This window comes from Pseudomyrmex gracilis, unplaced genomic scaffold (genome assembly GCF_002006095.1).
Source record: "Pseudomyrmex gracilis isolate BER0280 unplaced genomic scaffold, ASM200609v1 scaffold_150, whole genome shotgun sequence".
In the NCBI taxonomy this organism is placed as follows: Eukaryota; Metazoa; Arthropoda; class Insecta; order Hymenoptera; family Formicidae; genus Pseudomyrmex; species Pseudomyrmex gracilis.
In genome coordinates this window covers 104880-113268 of record NW_018020734.1, presented here as the reverse complement: position 1 = coordinate 113268, position 8389 = coordinate 104880, and the positions used below count along the sequence as shown (strand labels likewise).

At 41.2% G+C, this 8389-nt stretch overlaps 1 protein-coding gene and 1 long non-coding RNA gene across 5 annotated transcripts in view; both read left to right on the top strand.

Moving 5' to 3' along the window:
- The window catches only part of LOC109857195, a 4460-nt gene extending 3473 nt beyond the window's left edge, over positions 1 to 987 (top strand). For 3 of the 4 annotated variants that reach the window (XR_002250471.1, XR_002250468.1, XR_002250470.1), the window contains 2 exons: positions 259 to 426; positions 742 to 987. This is a non-coding gene — a long non-coding RNA (uncharacterized LOC109857195). Of the gene's footprint in view, positions 1 to 198; positions 427 to 741 lie in introns of all 4 variants that reach the window. The other variant, XR_002250469.1, reaches the window with a different exon arrangement.
- LOC109857190 (potassium/sodium hyperpolarization-activated cyclic nucleotide-gated channel 1-like) overlaps positions 1 to 8389 on the top strand; it is a 113480-nt gene that overhangs the window by 62997 nt on the left and 42094 nt on the right. The gene's annotated exons all lie outside the window — the stretch shown is intronic.

The window sequence follows — 8389 nt, the reverse complement described above, 5'->3', positions numbered from 1 at the left end:
TGGCCTGATTTACTCAATAATTACTCCTTTATTATAAATAATAGAAAAAAATGGTTCAGGACTTTTCGACTCAGTTTTATTCCTTCTATCTGCCTACGAGAGATTGTACGGCTATTCTGGGACACCCTGTATATACATATATATTGCTGACAATCAACAGAACGATCTCTTTTGATGGTGGATTTACGTTGACATTAGAATTGGACGATGTGAAGAAGGAAGCGACTCGTTTGAAAACGTTCCGTTATGTTTCTGCAGAGCCGGTCGAGTATCAGAATGTCGATTCCGAGACGATAAAATCAGAAATGCCAGATGGTGCGGAAAACTCCTCGTTACATACAGCGACGACTGAAGAAGCGCGAGTGAACGGCTCAGCGGAGCCAGACATCGATGAGGGATCCGAGTTTGACGATGAGAAAAACGAAAGTGAGATTTGTCTATTTTCGGGACGTTTTGTCGTAATCTGATATGATATTGTGTAATTTTCTCGAACGTTATTGACTCACCGGAGATAGACCGTGTCTGCGTCTATTTTCGCGTAAAATGTTTTTATGATTCAATTCTTTTTATCGCATGTAAGAATTTAAAAAATATCAATTAATTACTCCGCATTGTTTTTTTAATCAGAGATTTAGAGTTTTTGATCACTTCGATCCGTTCCAATTCTCTCGATTCGACAAATGCCAGAGAGAGCCCCCCGTAGCTTTTCTTTTAACCCAAGCATTTTCTCTTCGTTCGCAGGATATCAAACAGCCGTATTTACACTGACTACGTTTGTTGCGGTTTTTGCGCTCTATGTTTACATAGTGTACAGCCTCAGCAGTCCCTCGCCGCGTCTGTCCCGATGTTAACGCGCGCCTGATCAATTAATCTGGAAGCGATGGATCGAGCGTAGTTGTGCGAGTGTCGAATTGTTCGCGTTGAAGACGGGAGAAACTTGTTCTGTGGCACACTTAAACAACAAGACAATATAACTGTAACTTAAATAATAAATGTCGCAGAAATGATTTTGCGTTCTATATTAGTATCGTCAACTTCTTGACAGCTTCGTCAACTTCTCGATAAAAGTGATTTAGTTGAATTGTCAGACGACGTGGCCTATTCACAGAAATTAATTAAATTTCTGAAATCCTTTGAGCAACGGTTTCCTTAGCTCGCTACGTGATATAACACGCGTACGACCTTATCTTTCTCTCCTCCTTCTCTTCTCTCTCTCTCTCTCTTTCTCTCATACACACTTACACATACACACATTCTAGAACATACAGATATATTGTGTCGCATAAATCTTACCGCTGCGGACTCGGAATTATGCTCGAAAGTAATATGTTTTAAGCGTCTGCAACACGCTATATAATTACCAAGGCTGAACGCGCAACGCTGTCACATTTTCTTGCGATAAAAGTTTCCTACAAGAAAACGCGTGTGTAAATAATCACAATCGATTCTATCGATCTTGATTGTTGCCGTTTTTATCTCGACGCTGACTAGACGTTTCTCGGATGTTTTTCTCGATTCATATCGTACAAATCAAGAGGCACGGTACTGCCGTTCGAGCGCGACTTCGTTGCGCGTGTCTTTAAAAACGTAACTAAAATAAAGTCACGTGACAGTGAGGAGAGGAAAAACAGCACGTGACTTTATTAGTCACGTGGTGTTTTTTCACTATTTTTTTATTTTGATTTTCATGCGTTATTTCTTACATCTTTCTAATGTGTATTACATGGTTTGTAAAACGTATATACTAGCTGTCATCGCGGTGACAGGTTGTGTTCACTGATACTAGACGTTAAAATAAAAACACAACGATAGCGTACGCGTAGCGCGCGCCTGTGTTGTATTAGTTGGAAAAAAACGTCACAAGACAGAGCTTAACGTAAACGTTTGCATGTGAACGCGTGATATTCAGCGTGACGAGATTTTTCTCATTTCATAACGAGTATTAAATCGGCTTTACAGCCTTTTCCCGAGAAGCGTTGCTTGCACAATCCGCGCGCAAGCAAAACATGAGAGAAAGGAAGAAATCGACTTTTCGAGAGATCGAGACTCGCTCTTTCTCTTTCTCTCTCTCTCTCTCTCTCTTGCGGATAAAGGATTACTTTACCCGTGTGATGTGGGTTGAAGCGATGCGGAAACGTCGGCGGCTCTTTTTGATTAAAAAGAACGCTGGCCTTGGTGGCTTCCATTTGCATTTCCATCTCACAAGATTGCAGGGCTAGTACGAGGAAGTAGCGGCGGCGGCTCAACCCGCTGGATATACGCGCGCGCTGTTTAGTTTTTATTTTATCATATACGCGCGTAGTATAGTATACCGCTGCTATAAAAGAAAAACAGAACTCTCTGCGTTACGTATACATATTTTTGTATTTGTTCTAAACGACGAAAAAGTTATGTACAAAAATAAGAATCGCGTTGACGTTTGACAAAAACCAAAAAAAAACTCCCGACGTTTTCAATCAACGGAAATTGGCGGAGATTGAAAAACTATCGCGTTCCAGACACATATTCTGTGTCGGCCTCGCGGCGAGATTTCGACGACGACGACGACGACGGACGAAATAGACGGCGCATTTGGATTTGAAATTACCACTTAGACTCCCGCGGATTGGGTTAAATTGCAATTTCTGCCGTGGCGGGAGCCGCAGTCCTGAATTATTCGATTACAGCGTCTGCGACGACACTTTCGTGTAAATTCACATCCGTCGGGTTTTCTCAATACCCGATCGGATTCGTCAACGCGCGAAATGTTGCATGCGCTCACTTATTTTTCTAAATGACGACGGGATAATATACAGCGCGATGTGCGCGCGACAAACTGAATAAAAAATGCGTTTTGACGCAAACATTGTACGTTTCATTCAAACGTGTGTGTATATTTTGATATTTTCTATATCTCGATTATTTAGCAGTCGATGTGTGTTGTGTTTTCGTTTTCCGCGCGATGTTAAATCATTTAACGCGAATCTGTATTCAAGTCCCACCGCAAGCCGCAGTTGCTTCAATGCCCGGAATATAACCGAACCTCGCCTGGTTGTGCAGTAATACATAATGCCGCAGTAATGCATAATGCTTTATTCGGTCGCGCGAGCACACTACGCGCGCAATATTCGAGGAGGGGATGGCGAATGTATGTGGGAAATTTGCAAAACGGTGTCGCGCATTAAAATGCGTTTACTTTAACTCCACAAACGTGGCAAATCGCACGGTGATTTAAAACAAGCTGCGAAAGTTGCGTAAATTACCAATGAGAATTGGATCGAAAAATAATAATGTCAATAAAATGCTCACCGCTGAAACAATCACACTTCGTTGTTGCGCGCGCGCCGCTGTGCTATTTGAATGATAAATCAATGAAATGGCAGATCCGACAATGGAGATTTAGTGACGGACTCAGACCGATTGTTTCCACTGCGGAAAGTAGCGTTTCTCGCGCACCGGTCGGACATCAGTATGCATCGGCAGTAGTGACGATCGGAGTGTTTGCTTTCACGACCGCGCTGCTGCAACCCTTGTGAATCCGACCTGGCTATCGACGCGACGGCCCTTTAAATCATGCCGTTGCTTTGGTTCGAACGACTTCGTGCACCGATGAATTTTTTAGCAAGTCGTCCGTGGTTCTTTGCAATTCCGCAATCGGGGTTTTGAGAAAAGGGAAATATTTATTAAGAGAGAGGAAGCTGCGTGCTTTCGTGGTGGAAATAAAAATCGCAGCGTAGCGAAATGACGTATCTGTCGCGGCGGAAAAGCGAGTTTAGCGCAGGATTTATTTCGATGCGCCGTTTATTGCGGGGACGCGATTTATGGCCTGAGAAGCGACTTCGCGCGCGGTCTCGAAAAGATTGGAGTCTCTCTCTCTCTCTCTCTCTCTCTTTCTCTGGAGATGGAGAGTTACACCCGAGTTACAAACACCTCTTATATTCGCGTAGACGACGTGTAATCCTCACGCAGTTCTCGACTAGACCTCGGTAACGTCGTAATCCTCTCTCGTAGCAGCTCTTACTCGAAAATCATCTCATCGAAACGACCTCGCTCGAGGCACTTAAAACATGACCACACGCTGATGCTCCGCGCAGATACCAAATTCGTAACACACAGCGGTTTCACGCCGGACGTATCGTCAGCAGTTCTCATGCGATATAAATGTATTTCTCCGTAATTCAATATGGTCGATCTGCGGAATTTTGTCAATTTAAAATAGACATTGAATGTAACGTAATTTTTCAATAGGTTTTACTTCGCGATGCGAAACAAAAGTTTTATTTATTCGTATTTTACAACACTTCGAAAATATATAGCTGATTAAAAACAATCTTTATGTACAAAATGCATGTACGATTTGTATTGTACGTGTATTTGCGTGTACGTGCGTGTATCAATAAAAAAGCTGATGCATAATTATGTGGAAGCTTTTACCAAAATATTGCTACGTATATACGTGAACGTATGTGAAAAACAAAATATCCGAGAGATTAAATCAGCTGAACATTGTTGCATTAACGCCATACGGTTGTGGTGTCATTATATCCGTTCGCGATATATCGCAGAAATTATCCGTTCGCGATATCGTAGAAATATGTCGACGATTATGTTGGTTTTATTATCGGTATATAATGAGCGCGATTATACATATGATATGAGGCTCCATCCACGATTTTATCGATAAGAGACGAACGTGAAAATCCTCGGGGATTATAATTTAATCTACACGTGTGTGCGCGTTTATCACGCGCGTAAACCAGAAATTCTCAATTTTGTACACGCTTTTCCAAATTACGAGACTGACAAAATTCGCGAGAGAGTGTGTTACGATTCTCTCTCGGAATTCTCTTCGTGACTTTATTATTAAAAAAAAACAAAAAAAAAAAAAAACAAACGCTTGCTACATCTGTTCAATTTATTTTACGTGATATAAACGATAAAAACAAGTTCGGTGCAATTTTTTTTAGCGAAACACAAGAGAAAGCTTAATTTAAAAATATTTAAAAATTGCTGATTTACGAGATTATTGAGATTGACGTTCGTTCGTCGGACCAGTGTGACAACGGAATGTTTTATTTCTTTGTCTCGTTGGATCGGCGCAGCGTAGTATTTGCACACATCGCATAGTGTGTCGGAAGAGACTGACGGTATTACAATATAAAAGCTCGAGAGCAAAAAAAAGTATTAAAATATATTTTCTCGCGCGCGAAGAATATGATATACTGCGGCAACATTTTGAGTAAATAGCCTTGTAACGTTACACGGATTCTCTTTCACGTATTTTTAGTTGAGGAAAAAAGATCATCTCTTTCTCTATTTGCAGTTTTGTAACATCGAAGAAAACTTTCAATAATTTGTGCGAATTAATTTTTGAAAAACAAAATAAATCACGGTTACGTATTTATTTGTTTATAGAATTTCGCAGAATTATATGACAAAATACAATTGAACGTTCTTGCCATAGTTGCGAAACAATTTCCATTTATGAGGGGGCGCCGAGTGATATTCTATCCGAGTTGTTCGCGAAAGAACGCTCAGCATCCGACGCGCGGAGTCTCCAAAAATCCACGTTCGAGACGCAACATCGCGTCGCGCAAAATCGAGATCAGGTTTTGGATTTCCACTGAGATTCCGGGCCTCTCTCATGATGGCGAGCGAGAGGCATTTCGCGATATATATCCTCCTCCGAGAAATAGACCAACCGTGAATTCTCATGTGTAGTCATCATCGAACGGCGGATCTACGGAAAATACGCGAATCGCGCGCATTCGGGAGCAGCAAATTCTTGTAAAAATAAGATTATTTTCTTGTTTTTTTTCGTTTCGCTTAAGTGAAGGTGTAGTTATATATATTCGATATTCTCCATATCTGTCTCTTAAACTTTCATTCCCGCTTTAGTTTGTTCTGTGCTAGTCTTGCATTTTGCTTTTATGGAGATTTTGTTTTCATATACTTTATTCTACAAAATAATTAGACGTATTTCATATATATATATATATATAAGCCAAATTTATTTCAAAAACTGTTATTTTTGTTTTATGTTATGCGTGCAGTATTTTTATTTTATCAGTAAAGTAAATTTCTCAACTACGGCAAGAACTTTCAGTTGTATTTTGTCACATAACTCTAAGAAATTCTACACATAAATATGTTAATGTTATTATGTTTCTATTTATTTTTTAAACATGTTGCTAAGAATTAATGTTACTAAAATTAACAAACTATATTGTTACGTTCGAAAATTTGCGAGTTCCGTTTAACCACACGTGAGTATTATCAACGTATATTTTTGTATCGTGTTATTTTATTCTTTCTTCGCGAAGTGACAATTATCGTTCAAACAAAGGTCCCTCGTTGATACGAATCCGTAATTCAAATTTGAACGGGCCTTCGATTTTTCCTGTGTTCACATAAATCCCTGATATGACGCACATAAATCCCGAAACGCGGGCTACGATTCTCGATTCGATCCTCGATTTACACAGGGAGCGCGGGGATAGAGAGAAATAGAGAGAGAGAGAGAGAGAAAGCGCGCGCGGCACGCTACGTGATGCCACTCGATCAAAGCTCCGCTCCGCGGATATTTCCTTTCAAAGAAATTGCTTTTGCATTATCCTTCGCTGCTCCCGCGGCCATATGAAAAAGTCGCAATACGACTGTTTCGGTAGCCAATCGCGGTGAAGAAGCGGATTTCTATCTCTAAGAAGATCTCCTCTCAACTCTGTCTTTCCCGCTTTCAGATCCTGTAATTTTTTGAGGCGTAAAGATCGCGACAAAAGAAAATCTCGAAATTTCTTTTAGACCGTAACACCGATCGACTCGCGATAGTATTCCGATTCTTGAATTTCGATTTGCATTATCTCGCCGCGATGTTGCATTTCCAATCGGCCGTGTGGGGAAACTCAATGTGATCCGGTGGGAATGGGCCGCTTAAATGCGTCTGCATAGATAATACGGGAACAGGAATCGCACGCCGTTAGCCACCTTCGCCTCTCCTATCTCTCTCACGCCACACACAGACATTTTCTTCCCCCTGTCTTTCTTTCTCTTTTTTTCGTTTTTTTTTCCGTGTTCCTCTTTTGATGTTCGATTAAGATTTCTTGTGACCCTGCGGCTAACGAGGAGGAAATTGTCGACATTGATGTTTTCCGCTAATGCCGAAGTCGTGGATAGTACGTTGCTTCCGAAAAGAGGCCGGAGACCCGTTCCACTGGCGATTAAACTTCCAGCGGTATATCGATTCTCGATTTTTCGCTCTTTCTAACGCCGAAGAGTCTGCTCTTGTTATATTACAACAAGCGCCAGAAAATTGGTAAAAATATTTCGTAGAAACTTATTATTGTATTTATGTAAAATTGTATTTATATATAAAATATTATTGTATTTATATAAAATTTAATAGAGTAAAATTAGTTTTTTACGGTCAAGAGAGAGTAATTTTACATTTGTAGAGTAACGGATGGATTACGCGTAAGTGACGTTCTGGTGCGAATAAATAATTTTTTTCGCTCTCAGGCGCTTGAGATATCCGCGAAAAACTGCGTAATGCGAGTCTCATTATGACTACGGTGCATTATGCACTATCGTGACCGCGCCGGGTTAATATCCACCCGCTGTGGCAAACTGATAGACCGACCTTCCCTCTGACCCCATCGCCTCATTGTGCCGCGCAGTGCGGCGCTGCAACCCACGTCATCGGGTGCAACGTCCTTGCCCGATGGAAATTGTTCCATTTTACGCCCACGCCGTCTAAGAAGTCGTTGCCAACAGCAATGAATCGTCGAGAGAGAGAGAGAGAGAGAGAGAGAGAGGAAAAGAGAGACGTTGCATTATCATCTTTCTTGTTTCAATTGAGACAAGAAGACGGTTTTATTTTTTCTCCGCGAATCGCGGAATACCAACTGTGCGGGCACCGACACAGGTTTACAGTTTTATTTCTGCATGTACGCGCGCAAACGCGAGTGATTTAGGTACTTGAAAAGCACATCGAAGAACGCGTTATTTCTTGTAATCACATTTCGGATCTTAAAATGTTCGGACAACTCAGTAAAAAGTTACAGCGTCGCACGCGAACCAAGAAAAAAACCTTAGTTTTTTGCACAAGTGTGTGATACTTTTTTTTTATTTGTCGCGCGCAAGAAAGGCAAAACAAGTTGGAATCGCAATTGAGCGTCACGGCAATTTCCGATGGAAATTTATCATCGCGCGTTTTTTGAATTCGTCACTAGTCCTGACTGCTGTTTATATTGTGTATCTCTCGACAATGCTTCGCCGCGGCCTTTTCCTTTTTAAAAAGCGTGCCGTTTTCTATTTTCTAAATTATTGCTCGCAATCTCTTCGGGTGTTTTCTTCGTGAATGCGCGCACGGGTCCACGTTCGCCGTCTCTGCCGGCCTCTGACCGTATTGAAT